The sequence below is a fragment of the Aulonocara sp. 'chitande type north' Nkhata Bay genome, linkage group LG22 (assembly GCF_057382095.1).
Source record: "Aulonocara sp. 'chitande type north' Nkhata Bay isolate Kocher_YH1m ecotype deep benthic linkage group LG22, A_spYH_male_GT1.1, whole genome shotgun sequence".
Classification (NCBI taxonomy): Eukaryota; Metazoa; Chordata; class Actinopteri; order Cichliformes; family Cichlidae; genus Aulonocara; species Aulonocara sp. 'chitande type north' Nkhata Bay.
Genome location: NC_141364.1, coordinates 1483647 through 1499755, shown reverse-complemented (window position 1 = coordinate 1499755; position 16109 = coordinate 1483647). Strand labels below are relative to the sequence as shown.

Sequence of the window (16109 nt, the reverse complement as noted above, 5' to 3'; positions counted from 1 at the left end):
CCACAGCTTCCTCAACAACAAAAACAACAACACCCTCAACCACAGCTGCTCCAACAACAACCACAGCTGCTCCAACAACTACCACAACTGCACCCACAACAACCACAGCTGCTCCAACAACAACTACAACTGCTCCAACAACAACCACAACTGAGGCCACAACAACCACAGCTGCTCCAACACCAACCACAGCTTCCCCAACAACAACAACACCCTCAACCACAGCTGCACCCACAACAAGTACAGCTGCTCCAACAACTACCAAAACTGCACCCACTATAACCACAGCTGCTCCAACAACAACCACAACTGCACCCACAACAACCACAGCTGCTCCAACAACAACCACAGCTGCTCCAACAACAACTACAGCTGCCCCAACAACAACTACAGCTGCTCCAACAACAACCACAACTGCTCCAACAACAACCACAACTGAGGCCACAACAACCACAGCTGCTCAAACAACAACCACAGCTGCTCCAACAACTACCACAACTGCACCCACAACAACCACAGCTGCTCCAACAACAACTACAGCTGCTCCAACAACAACTACAGCTGCCCCAACAACAACCACAGCTTCCTCAACAACAAAAACAACAACACCCTCAACCACAGCTGCTCCAACAACAACAACAACTGTGGCCACAACTGCAGCTGCTCCAACAACAACTACAGCTTCTCCAACAACAACCACAACTGCTCCAACAACAACCACAACTGAGGCCACAACAACCACAGCTTCCCCAACAGCAACAACAACAACAACTGCACCCTCAACTACAGGTGCTCAAACAACAACAACCGCTGCTCCAACACCCACAACCACAACTGCGCCAACCACAACTGCCGCCGTAACAACAGCCACAACTGCACCAACAACAACCACAGCTGCCCCAACAACAACCACAGCTTCATCAACAACAACAACAACGACAACAACTCCCTCGACCACAGCTGCTCCAACAACAACTACAGCTGCCCCAACAACAACCACAACTTCCTCAACAACAACAACAACAACAACAACTCCCTCAACCACAGCTGCTCCAACAACAACTACAGCTGCCCCAACAACAACCACAGCTGCTCCCACAACAACTACAGCTGCCCCAACAACAACCACAGCTTCCCAAACAACAACAACAACAACACCCTCAACCACAGCTGCACCCACAACAACTACAGCTGCTCCAACAACAACCACAGCTGCACCCACAACAACCACAGCTGCTCCAACAACAACTACAGCTGCTCCAACAACAACCACAACTGCTCCAACAACAACCACAACTGTCTCCCCAACAACTACCACAATTGCACCCACAACAAACACAGCTGCTCAAACAACTACTACAGCTTCCCCAACAACTACAACAACTTCCTCAACAACAACAACAACAACAACTCCCTCAACCACAGCTGCAACCACAACAACCACAGCTGCTCCAACAACCACTACAGCTGCTCCAACAACAACCACAACTGCTCTAACAACAACCACAACTGTGGCCACAACTGCAGCTGCTCCAACAACAACTACAGCTGCTCCAACAACAACCACAACTGTCTCCCCAACAACTACCACAATTGCACCCACAACAACCACAGCTTCCCCAACAACAATAACACCCTCAACCACAGCTGCACCCACAACAACTACAGCTGCCCCAACAACAACCACAACTTCCTCAACAACAACAACAACAACAACAACTCCCTCAACCACAGCTGCTCCAACAACAACTACAGCTGCCCCAACAACAACCACAGCTGCTCCAACAACAACTACAGCTGTTCCAACAACAACCACAACTGTGGCCACAACTGCAGCTGCTCCAACAACAACTACAGCTGTTCCAACAACAACCACAACTGTGGCCACAACCACAGCTGCTCCAACAACAACTACAGCTGCCCCAACAACAACCACAGCTTCCTCAACAACAAAAACAACAACACCCTCAACCACAGCTGCTCCAACAACAACCACAGCTGCTCCAACAACTACCACAACTGCACCCACAACAACCACAGCTGCTCCAACAACAACTACAACTGCTCCAACAACAACCACAACTGAGGCCACAACAACCACAGCTGCTCCAACACCAACCACAGCTTCCCCAACAACAACAACACCCTCAACCACAGCTGCACCGACAACAAGTACAGCTGCTCCAACAACTACCAAAACTGCACCCACTATAACCACAGCTGCTCCAACAACAACCACAACTGCACCCACAACAACCACAGCTGCTCCAACAACAACCACAGCTGCTCCAACAACAACCACAACTGAGGCCACAACAACCACAGCTGCTCCAACAACAACTACAGCTGCTCCAACAACAACCACAACTGCTCCAACAACAACCACAACTGAGGCCACAACAACCACAGCTGCTCAAACAACAACCACAGCTTTGCCACCAACAACAACAACAACACCCTCAACCACAGCTGCTCCAACAACAACTACAGCTGCTCCAACAACAACTACAGCTGCCCCAACAACAACCACAGCTTCCTCAACAACAAAAACAACAACACCCTCAACCACAGCTGCTCCAACAACAACAACAACTGTGGCCACAACTGCAGCTGCTCCAACAACAACTACAGCTTCTCCAACAACAACCACAACTGCTCCAACAACAACCACAACTGAGGCCACAACAACCACAGCTTCCCCAACAGCAACAACAACAACAACTGCACCCTCAACTACAGGTGCTCCAACAACAACAACCGCTGCTCCAACACCCACAACCACAACTGCGCCAATCACAACTGCCGCCGTAACAACAGCCACAACTGCACCAACAACAACCACAGCTGCCCCAACAACAACCACAGCTTCATCAACAACAACAACAACGACAACAACTCCCTCGACCACAGCTGCTCCAACAACAACTACAGCTGCCCCAACAACAACCACAACTTCCTCAACAACAACAACAACAACAACAACTCCCTCAACCACAGCTGCTCCAACAACAACTACAGCTGCCCCAACAACAACCACAGCTGCTCCCACAACAACTACAGCTGCCCCAACAACAACCACAGCTTCCCAAACAACAACAACAACAACACCCTCAACCACAGCTGCACCCACAACAACTACAGCTGCTCCAACAACAACCACAGCTGCACCAACAACAACCACAGCTGCTCCAACAACAACTACAGCTGCTCCAACAACAACGACAGCTTCCCCAACAACTACAACAACTTCCTCAACAACAACAACAACAACAACTCCCTCAACCACAGCTGCAACCACAACAACCACAGCTGCTCCAACAACCACTACAGCTGCTCCAACAACAACCACAACTGCTCTAACAACAACCACAACTGTGGCCACAACTGCAGCTGCTCCAACAACAACTACAGCTGCTCCAACAACAACCACAACTGTCTCCCCAACAACTACCACAATTGCACCCACAACAACCACAGCTTCCCCAACAACAATAACACCCTCAACCACAGCTGCACCCACAACAACTACAGCTGCTCCCACAACAACCACAGCTGCTCCAACAACAACTACAGCTGCTCCAACAACAACCACATCTTTGCCACCAACAACAACAACAACACCCTCAACCACAGCTGCTCCAACAACAACTACAGCTGCTCCAACAACAACCACATCTTTGCCACCAACAACAACAACAACACCCTCAACCACAGCTGCACCCACAACAACTACAGCTGTTCCAACAACTACCACAACTGCACCCACAATAACTACAGCTACTCCAACAACAACCACAACTGCACCCACAACAACCACAACTGAGGCCACAACAACCACAGCTGCTCAAACAACAACCAAAGCTTTGCCACCAACAACAACAACAACACCCTCAACCACAGCTGCTCCAACAACAACTACAGCTGCTCCAACAACAACTACAGCTGCTCCAACAACAACCTCAGCTGCTCCAACAACAACTACAGCTGTTCCAACAACAACCACAACTGTCTCCCCAACAACTACCACAATTGCACCCACAACAAACACAGCTGCTCAAACAACTACTACAGCTGCTCCAACAACAACCACAGCTTCCCCAAAAACAACAACAACACCCTCAACCACAGCTGCAACCACAACAACCACAGCTGCTCCAACAACAACTACAGCTGCTCCAACAACAACCACAACTGCACCCTCAACAACAACAACTACACCCACAACAACCACATCTTCTCCAACAACAACTACAGCTGCTCCAACAACAACCACAGCTTCCCCAACAGCAACAACAACAACAACTGCACCCTCAACTACAGGTGCTCCAACAACAACAACCGCTGCTCCAACACCCACAACCACAGCTGCTCCAACAACAACTACAGCTGCTCCAACAACAACTACAACTGCTCCAACCACAACTGCCGCCCTAACAACAGCCACAACTGCACCAACAACAACCACAGCTTCCTCAACAACAACAACAACAACAACTCCCTCAACCACAGCTGCTCCAACAACAACCTCAGCTGCTCCAACAACAACTACAGCTGTTCCAACAACAACCACAACTGTCTCCCCAACAACTACCACAATTGCACCCACAACAAACACAGCTGCTCAAACAACTACTACAGCTGCTCCAACAACAACCACAGCTGCTCCAACAACAACCACAACTGCTCCAACCACAACTGCGCCAACCACAACTGCCGCCGTAACAACAGCCACAACTGCCCCAACAACAACCACAGCCGCCCCAACAACAACTACAGCTGCCCCAACAACAACCACAGCTTCCTCAACAACAACAACAACAACACCCTCAACCACAGCTGCTCCAACAACAACCACAACTGTGGCCACAACTGCAGCTGCTCCAACAACAACTACAGCTGCTCCAACAACAACCACAACTGCTCCAACAACAACCACAACTGAGGCCACAACAACCACAGCTTCGCCAACAACAACTACAGCTGCCCCAACAACAACCACAGCTTCCTCAACAACAAAAACAACAACACCCTCAACCACAGCTGCTCCAACAACAACAACAACTGTGGCCACAAGTGCAGCTGCTCCAACAACAACTACAGCTGCTCCAACAACAACCACAACTGCTCCAACAACAACCACAACTGAGGCCACAACAACCACAGCTTCCCCAACAGCAACAACAACAACAACTGCACCCTCAACTACAGGTGCTCCAACAACAACAACCGCTGCTCCAACACCCACAACCACAACTGCGCCATCCACAACTGCCGCCGTAACAACAGCCACAACTGCACCAACAACAACCACAGCTGCCCCAACAACAACCACAGCTTCATCAACAACAACAACAACAACAACAACTCCCTCAACCACAGCTGCTCCAACAACAACTACAGCTGCCACAACAACAACCACAACTTCCTCAACAACAACAACAACAACAACTCCCTCAACCACAGCTGCTCCAACAACAACTACAGCTGCCCCAACAACAACCACAGCTGCTCCCACAACAACTACAGCTGCCCCAACAACAACCACAGCTTCCCAAACAACAACAACAACAACAACTCCCTCAACCACAGCTGCTCCAACAACAACTACAGCTGCCCCAACAACAACTGCCGCCCTAACAACAACCACAGCTTCCTCAACAACAACAACAACAACAACAACAACTCCCTCAACCACAGCTGCTCCAACAACAACTACAGCTTCCTCAACAACAACAACAACAACAACAACAACGCCCTCAACCACAGCTGCTCCAACAACAACTACAGCTGCCCCAACAACAACCACAACTTCCTCAACAACAACAACAACAACAACAACTCCCTCAACCACAGCTGCTCCAACAACAACTACAGCTGCCCCAACAACAACCACAGCTGCTCCAACAACAACTACAGCTGTTCCAACAACAACCACAACTGTGGCCACAACTGCAGCTGCTCCAACAACAACTACAGCTGTTCCAACAACAACCACAACTGTGGCCACAACCACAGCTGCTCCAACAACAACTACAGCTGCTCCAACAACAACTACAGCTGCCCCAACAACAACCACAGCTTCCTCAACAACAAAAACAACAACACCCTCAACCACAGCTGCTCCAACAACAACAACAACTGTGGCCACAACTGCAGCTGCTCCAACAACAACTACAGCTGCTCCAACAACAACCACAACTGCTCCAACAACAACCACAACTGAGGCCACAACAACCACAGCTTCGCCAACAACAACTACAGCTGCCCCAACAACAACCACAGCTTCCTCAACAACAAAAACAACAACACCCTCAACCACAGCTGCTCCAACAACAACCACAGCTGCTCCAACAACTACCACAACTGCACCCACAACAACCACAGCTGCTCCAACAACAACTACAACTGCTCCAACAACAACCACAACTGAGGCCACAACAACCACAGCTGCTCCAACACCAACCACAGCTTCCCCAACAACAACAACACCCTCAACCACAGTTGCACCCACAACAAGTACAGCTGCTCCAACAACTACCAAAACTGCACCCACTATAACCACAGCTGCTCCAACAACAACCACAACTGCACCCACAACAACCACAGCTGCTCCAACAACAACCACAGCTGCTCCAACAACAACTACAGCTGCCCCAACAACAACTACAGCTGCTCCAACAACAACCACAACTGCTCCAACAACAACCACAACTGAGGCCACAACAACCACAGCTTCGCCAACAACAACTACAGCTGCTCAAACAACAACCACAGCTTTGCCACCAACAACAACAACAACACCCTCAACCACAGCTGCTCCAACAACAACTACAGCTGCTCCAACAACAACTACAGCTGCCCCAACAACAACTGCCGCCCTAACAACAGCCACAACTGCACCAACAACAACCACAGCTGCCCCAACAACAACCACAGCTTCCTCAACAACAACAACAACAACAACAACAACTCCCTCAACCACAGCTGCTCCAACAACAACTACAGCTGCCCCAACAACAACCACAACTTCCTCAACAACAACAACAACAACAACAACTCCCTCAACCACAGCTGCTCCAACAACAACTACAGCTGCCCGAACAACAACCACAGCTGCTCCAACAACAACTACAGCTGTTCCAACAACAACCACAACTGTGGCCACAACTGCAGCTGCTCCAACAACAACTACAGCTGTTCCAACAACAACCACAACTGTGGCCACAACCACAGCTGCTCCAACAACAACTACAGCTGCTCCAACAACAACTACAGCTGCCCCAACAACAACCACAGCTTCCTCAACAACAAAAACAACAACACCCTCAACCACAGCTGCTCCAACAACAACCACAACTGAGGCCACAACAACCACAGCTTCGCCAACAACAACTACAGCTGCCCCAACAACCACAGCTTCCTCAACAACAAAAACAACAACACCCTCAACCACAGCTGCTCCAACAACAACCACAGCTGCTCCAACAACTACCACAACTGCACCCACAACAACCACAGCTGCTCCAACAACAACTACAACTGCTCCAACAACAACCACAACTGAGGCCACAACAACCACAGCTGCTCCAACACCAACCACAGCTTCCCCAACAACAACAACACCCTCAACCACAGCTGCACCCACAACAAGTACAGCTGCTCCAACAACTACCAAAACTGCTCCAACAACAACCACAACTGCACCCACAACAACTACAGCTGCCCCAACAACAACTACAGCTGCTCCAACAACAACCACAACTGCTCCAACAACAACCACAACTGCACCCACAACAACCACAGCTGCTCCAACAACAACCACAGCTGCTCCAACAACAACTACAGCTGCTCCAACAACAACTACAGCTGCCCCAACAACAACTACAGCTGTTCCAACAACAACCACAACTGTGGCCACAACTGCAGCTGCTCCAACAACAACTACAGCTGTTCCAACAACAACCACAACTGTGGCCACAACCACAGCTGCTCCAACAACAACTACAGCTGCTCCAACAACAACTACAGCTGCCCCAACAACAACCACAGCTTCCTCAACAACAAAAACAACAACACCCTCAACCACAGCTGCTCCAACAACAACAACAACTGTGGCCACAACTGCAGCTGCTCCAACAACAACTACAGCTGCTCCAACAACAACCACAACTGCTCCAACAACAACCACAACTGAGGCCACAACAACCACAGCTTCGCCAACAACAACTACAGCTGCCCCAACAACAACCACAGCTTCCTCAACAACAAAAACAACAACACCCTCAACCACAGCTGCTCCAACAACAACCACAGCTGCTCCAACAACTACCACAACTGCACCCACAACAACCACAGCTGCTCCAACAACAACTACAGCTGCTCCAACAACAACTACAGCTGCCCCAACAACAACCACAGCTTCCTCAACAACAAAAACAACAACACCCTCAACCACAGCTGCTCCAACAACAACAACAACTGTGGCCACAACTGCAGCTGCTCCAACAACAACTACAGCTGCTCCAACAACAACCACAACTGCTCCAACAACAACCACAACTGAGGCCACAACAACCACAGCTTCGCCAACAACAACTACAGCTGCCCCAACAACAACCACAGCTTCCTCAACAACAAAAACAACAACACCCTCAACCACAGCTGCTCCAACAACAACAACAACTGTGGCCACAAGTGCAGCTGCTCCAACAACAACTACAGCTGCTCCAACAACAACCACAACTGCTCCAACAACAACCACAACTGAGGCCACAACAACCACAGCTTCCCCAACAGCAACAACAACAACAACTGCACCCTCAACTACAGGTGCTCCAACAACAACAACCGCTGCTCCAACACCCACAACCACAACTGCGCCAACCACAACTGCCGCCGTAACAACAGCCACAACTGCACCAACAACAACCACAGCTGCCCCAACAACAACCACAGCTTCATCAACAACAACAACAACAACAACTCCCTCAACCACAGCTGCTCCAACAACAACTACAGCTGCCCCAACAACAACCACAACTTCCTCAACAACAACAACAACAACAACTCCCACAACCACAGCTGTTCCAACAACAACCACAACTGCCGCCCCAACAACTACCACAACTGCACCCACAACAACCACAGCTGCTCCAACAACAACCACAGCTTTGCCACCACCAACAACAACAACACCCTCAACCACAGCTGCACCCACAACAACCACAGCTGCTCCAACAACCACTACAGCTGCTCCAACAACAACCACAACTGCTCTAACAACAACCACAACTGTGGCCACAACTGCAGCTGCTCCAACAACAACTACAGCTGCTCCAACAACAACCACAACTGTCTCCCCAACAACTACCACAATTGCACCCACAACAACCACAGCTTCCCCAACAACAATAACACCCTCAACCACAGCTGCACCCACAACAACTACAGCTGCCCCAACAACAACCACAACTTCCTCAACAACAACAACAACAACAACAACTCCCTCAACCACAGCTGCTCCAACAACAACTACAGCTGCCCCAACAACAACCACAGCTGCTCCAACAACAACTACAGCTGTTCCAACAACAACCACAACTGTGGCCACAACTGCAGCTGCTCCAACAACAACTACAGCTGTTCCAACAACAACCACAACTGTGGCCACAACCACAGCTGCTCCAACAACAACTACAGCTGCTCCAACAACAACTACAGCTGCCCCAACAACAACCACAGCTTCCTCAACAACAAAAACAACAACACCCTCAACCACAGCTGCTCCAACAACAACCACAGCTGCTCCAACAACAACCACAACTGCACCCACAACAACCACAGCTGCTCCAACAACAACTACAACTGCTCCAACAACAACCACAACTGAGGCCACAACAACCACAGCTGCTCCAACACCAACCACAGCTTCCCCAACAACAACAACACCCTCAACCACAGCTGCACCCACAACAAGTACAGCTGCTCCAACAACTACCAAAACTGCACCCACTATAACCACAGCTGCTCCAACAACAACCACAACTGCACCCACAACAACCACAGCTGCTCCAACAACAACCACAGCTGCTCCAACAACAACTACAGCTGCCCCAACAACAACTACAGCTGCTCCAACAACAACCACAACTGCTCCAACAACAACCACAACTGAGGCCACAACAACCACAGCTGCTCAAACAACAACCACAGCTTTGCCACCAACAACAACAACACCCTCAACCACAGCTGCTCCAACAACAACTACAGCTGCTCCAACAACAACTACAGCTGCCCCAACAACAACCACAGCTTCCTCAACAACAAAAACAACAACACCCTCAACCACAGCTGCTCCAACAACAACAACAACTGTGGCCACAACTGCAGCTGCTCCAACAACAACTACAGCTTCTCCAACAACAACCACAACTGCTCCAACAACAACCACAACTGAGGCCACAACAACCACAGCTTCCCCAACAGCAACAACAACAACAACTGCACCCTCAACTACAGGTGCTCAAACAACAACAACCGCTGCTCCAACACCCACAACCACAACGGCGCCAACCACAACTGCCGCCGTAACAACAGCCACAACTGCACCAACAACAACCACAGCTGCCCCAACAACAACCACAGCTTCATCAACAACAACAACAACGACAACAACTCCCTCGACCACAGCTGCTCCAACAACAACTACAGCTGCCCCAACAACAACCACAACTTCCTCAACAACAACAACAACAACAACAACAACTCCCTCAACCACAGCTGCTCCAACAACAACTACAGCTGCTCCCACAACAACCACAGCTGCTCCAACAACAACTACAGCTGCTCCAACACCAACCACAGCTTCCCCAACAACAACAACACCCTCAACCACAGCTGCACCCACAACAAGTACAGCTGCTCCAACAACAACCACAGCTTTGCCACCACCAACAACAACAACACCCTCAACCACAGCTGCACCCACAACAACCACAGCTGCTCCAACAACCACTACAGCTGCTCCAACAACAACCACAACTGCTCTAACAACAACCACAACTGTGGCCACAACTGCAGCTGCTCCAACAACAACTACAGCTGCTCCAACAACAACCACAACTGTCTCCCCAACAACTACCACAATTGCACCCACAACAACCACAGCTTCCCCAACAACAATAACACCCTCAACCACAGCTGCACCCACAACAACTACAGCTTCGCCAACAACAACCACAACTTCCTCAACAACAACAACAACAACAACAACTCCCTCAACCACAGCTGCTCCAACAACAACTACAGCTGCCCCAACAACAACCACAGCTGCTCCAACAACAACTACAGCTGTTCCAACAACAACCACAACTGTGGCCACAACTGCAGCTGCTCCAACAACAACTACAGCTGTTCCAACAACAACCACAACTGTGGCCACAACCACAGCTGCTCCAACAACAACTACAGCTGCTCCAACAACAACTACAGCTGCCCCAACAACAACCACAGCTTCCTCAACAACAAAAACAACAACACCCTCAACCACAGCTGCTCCAACAACAACCACAGCTGCTCCAACAACTACCACAACTGCACCCACAACAACCACAGCTGCTCCAACAACAACTACAACTGCTCCAACAACAACCACAACTGAGGCCACAACAACCACAGCTGCTCCAACACCAACCACAGCTTCCCCAACAACAACAACACCCTCAACCACAGCTGCACCCACAACAAGTACAGCTGCTCCAACAACTACCAAAACTGCACCCACTATAACCACAGCTGCTCCAACAACAACCACAACTGCACCCACAACAACCACAGCTGCTCCAACAACAACCACAGCTGCTCCAACAACAACCACAACTGAGGCCACAACAACCACAGCTGCTCCAACAACAACTACAGCTGCTCCAACAACAACCACAACTGCTCCAACAACAACCACAACTGAGGCCACAACAACCACAGCTGCTCAAACAACAACCACAGCTTTGCCACCAACAACAACAACAACACCCTCAACCACAGCTGCTCCAACAACAACTACAGCTGCTCCAACAACAACTACAGCTGCCCCAACAACAACCACAGCTTCCTCAACAACAAAAACAACAACACCCTCAACCACAGCTGCTCCAACAACAACAACAACTGTGGCCACAACTGCAGCTGCTCCAACAACAACTACAGCTTCTCCAACAACAACCACAACTGCTCCAACAACAACCACAACTGAGGCCACAACAACCACAGCTTCCCCAACAGCAACAACAACAACAACTGCACCCTCAACTACAGGTGCTCCAACAACAACAACCGCTGCTCCAACACCCACAACCACAACTGCGCCAATCACAACTGCCGCCGTAACAACAGCCACAACTGCACCAACAACAACCACAGCTGCCCCAACAACAACCACAGCTTCATCAACAACAACAACAACGACAACAACTCCCTCGACCACAGCTGCTCCAACAACAACTACAGCTGCCCCAACAACAACCACAACTTCCTCAACAACAACAACAACAACAACAACTCCCTCAACCACAGCTGCTCCAACAACAACTACAGCTGCCCCAACAACAACCACAGCTGCTCCCACAACAACTACAGCTGCCCCAACAACAACCACAGCTTCCCAAACAACAACAACAACAACACCCTCAACCACAGCTGCACCCACAACAACTACAGCTGCTCCAACAACAACCACAGCTGCACCAACAACAACCACAGCTGCTCCAACAACAACTACAGCTGCTCCAACAACAACGACAGCTTCCCCAACAACTACAACAACTTCCTCAACAACAACAACAACAACAACTCCCTCAACCACAGCTGCAACCACAACAACCACAGCTGCTCCAACAACAACTACAACTGAGGCCACAACAACCACAACTGCTCCAACAACAACCACAACTGAGGCCACAACAACCACAGCTTCGCCAACAACAACGACAGCTTCCCCAACAACTACAACAACTTCCTCAACAACAACAACAACAACAACTCCCTCAACCACAGCTGCAACCACAACAACCACAGCTGCTCCAACAACCACTACAGCTGCTCCAACAACAACCACAACTGCTCTAACAACAACCACAACTGTGGCCACAACTGCAGCTGCTCCAACAACAACTACAGCTGCTCCAACAACAACCACAACTGTCTCCCCAACAACTACCACAATTGCACCCACAACAACCACAGCTTCCCCAACAACAATAACACCCTCAACCACAGCTGCACCCACAACAACTACAGCTGCTCCCACAACAACCACAGCTGCTCCAACAACAACTACAGCTGCTCCAACAACAACCACATCTTTGCCACCAACAACAACAACAACACCCTCAACCACAGCTGCTCCAACAACAACTACAGCTGCTCCAACAACAACCACAGCTTTGCCACCACCAACAACAACAACACCCTCAACCACAGCTGCACCCACAACAACTACAGCTGTTCCAACAACTACCACAACTGCACCCACAATAACTACAGCTACTCCAACAACAACCACAACTGCACCCACAACAACCACAACTGAGGCCACAACAACCACAGCTGCTCAAACAACAACCAAAGCTTTGCCACCAACAACAACAACAACACCCTCAACCACAGCTGCTCCAACAACAACTACAGCTGCTCCAACAACAACTACAGCTGCTCCAACAACAACCACAACTTCCTCAACAACAACAACAACGACAACAACTCCCTCGACCACAGCTGCTCCAACAACAACTACAGCTGCCCCAACAACAACCACAACTTCCTCAACAACAACAACAACAACAACAACTCCCTCAACCACAGCTGCTCCAACAACAACTACAGCTGCCCCAACAACAACCACAGCTGCTCCCACAACAACTACAGCTGCCCCAACAACAACCACAGCTTCCCAAACAACAACAACAACAACACCCTCAACCACAGCTGCACCCACAACAACTACAGCTGCTCCAACAACAACCACAGCTGCACCCACAACAACCACAGCTGCTCCAACAACAACTACAGCTGCTCCAACAACAACCACAGCTTCCCCAACAACTACAACAACTTCCTCAACAACAACAACAACAACAACTCCCTCAACCACAGCTGCAACCACAACAACCACAGCTGCTCCAACAACCACTACAGCTGCTCCAACAACAACCACAACTGCTCTAACAACAACCACAACTGTGGCCACAACTGCAGCTGCTCCAACAACAACTACAGCTGCTCCAACAACAACCACAACTGTCTCCCCAACAACTACCACAATTGCACCCACAACAACCACAGCTTCCCCAACAACAATAACACCCTCAACCACAGCTGCACCCACAACAACTACAGCTGCTCCCACAACAACCACAGCTGCTTCAACAACAACTACAGCTGCTCCAACAACAACCACATCTTTGCCACCAACAACAACAACAACACCCTCAACCACAGCTGCTCCAACAACAACTACAGCTGCTCCAACAACAACCACAGCTTTGCCACCACCAACAACAACAACACCCTCAACCACAGCTGCACCCACAACAACCACAGCTGCTCCATCAACCACTACAGCTGCTCCAACAACAACCACAACTGCTCTAACAACAACCACAACTGTGGCCACAACTGCAGCTGCTCCAACAACAACTACAGCTGCTCCAACAACAACCACAACTGTGGCCACAACTGCAGCTGCTCCAACAACAACTACAGCTGCTCCAACAACAACCACAACTGCTCCAACAACAACCACAACTGAGGCCACAACAACCACAGCTTCGCCAACAACAACTACAGCTGCCCCAACAACAACCACAGCTTCCTCAACAACAAAAACAACAACACCCTCAACCACAGCTGCTCCAACAACAACAACAACTGTGGCCACAAGTGCAGCTGCTCCAACAACAACTACAGCTGCTCCAACAACAACCACAACTGCTCCAACAACAACCACAACTGAGGCCACAACAACCACAGCTTCCCCAACAGCAACAACAACAACAACTGCACCCTCAACTACAGGAGCTCCAACAACAACAACCGCTGCTCCAACACCCACAACCACAACTGCGCCAACCACAACTGCCGCCGTAACAACAGCCACAACTGCACCAACAACAACCACAGCTGCCCCAACAACAACCACAGCTTCATCAACAACAACAACAACAACAACAACAACAACTCCCTCAACCACAGCTGCTCCAACAACAACTACAGCTGCCCCAACAACAAACACAACAACAACAACAACAACAACAACTCCCTCAACCACAGCTGCTCCAACAACAACTACAGCTGCCCCAACAACAACCACAGCTGCTCCCACAACAACTACAGCTGCCCCAACAACAACCACAGCTTCCCAAACAACAACAACAACAACACCCTCAACCACAGCTGCACCCACAACAACTACAGCTGCTCCAACAACAACCACAGCTGCACCCACAACAACCACAGCCGCTCCAACAACAACTACAGCTGCTCCAACAACAACCACAACTGCTCCAACAACAACCACAACTGTCTCCCCAACAACTACCACAATTGCACCCACAACAAACACAGCTGCTCCAACAACAACAACAACTGTGGCCACAACTGCAGCTGCTCCAACAACAACTACAGCTGCTCCAACAACAACCACAACTGCTCCAACAACAACCACAACTGAGGCCACAACAACCACAGCTTCGCCAACAACAACTACAGCTGCCCCAACAACAACCACAGCTTCCTCAACAACAAAAACAACAACACCCTCAACCACAGCTGCTCCAACAACAACCACAGCTGCTCCAACAACTACCACAACTGCACCCACAACAACCACAGCTGCTCCAACAACAACTACAACTGCTCCAACAACAACCACAACTGAGGCCACAACAACCACAGCTGCTCCAACACCAACCACAGCTTCCCCAACAACAACCACAGCTGCTCCAACAACAACTACAGCTGTTCCAACAACAACCACAGCTTCCTCAACAACAACAACAACAACACCCTCAACCACAGCTGCACCCACAACAACTACAGCTGCTCCAACAACAACC

At 49.9% G+C, this 16109-nt stretch overlaps 2 pseudogenes; both read left to right on the top strand.

Moving 5' to 3' along the window:
* LOC147303125 (uncharacterized) overlaps positions 1 to 16109 on the top strand; it is a 53142-nt pseudogene that overhangs the window by 1703 nt on the left and 35330 nt on the right.
* LOC147303126 (uncharacterized) lies at positions 290 to 2392 on the top strand (annotated as a pseudogene).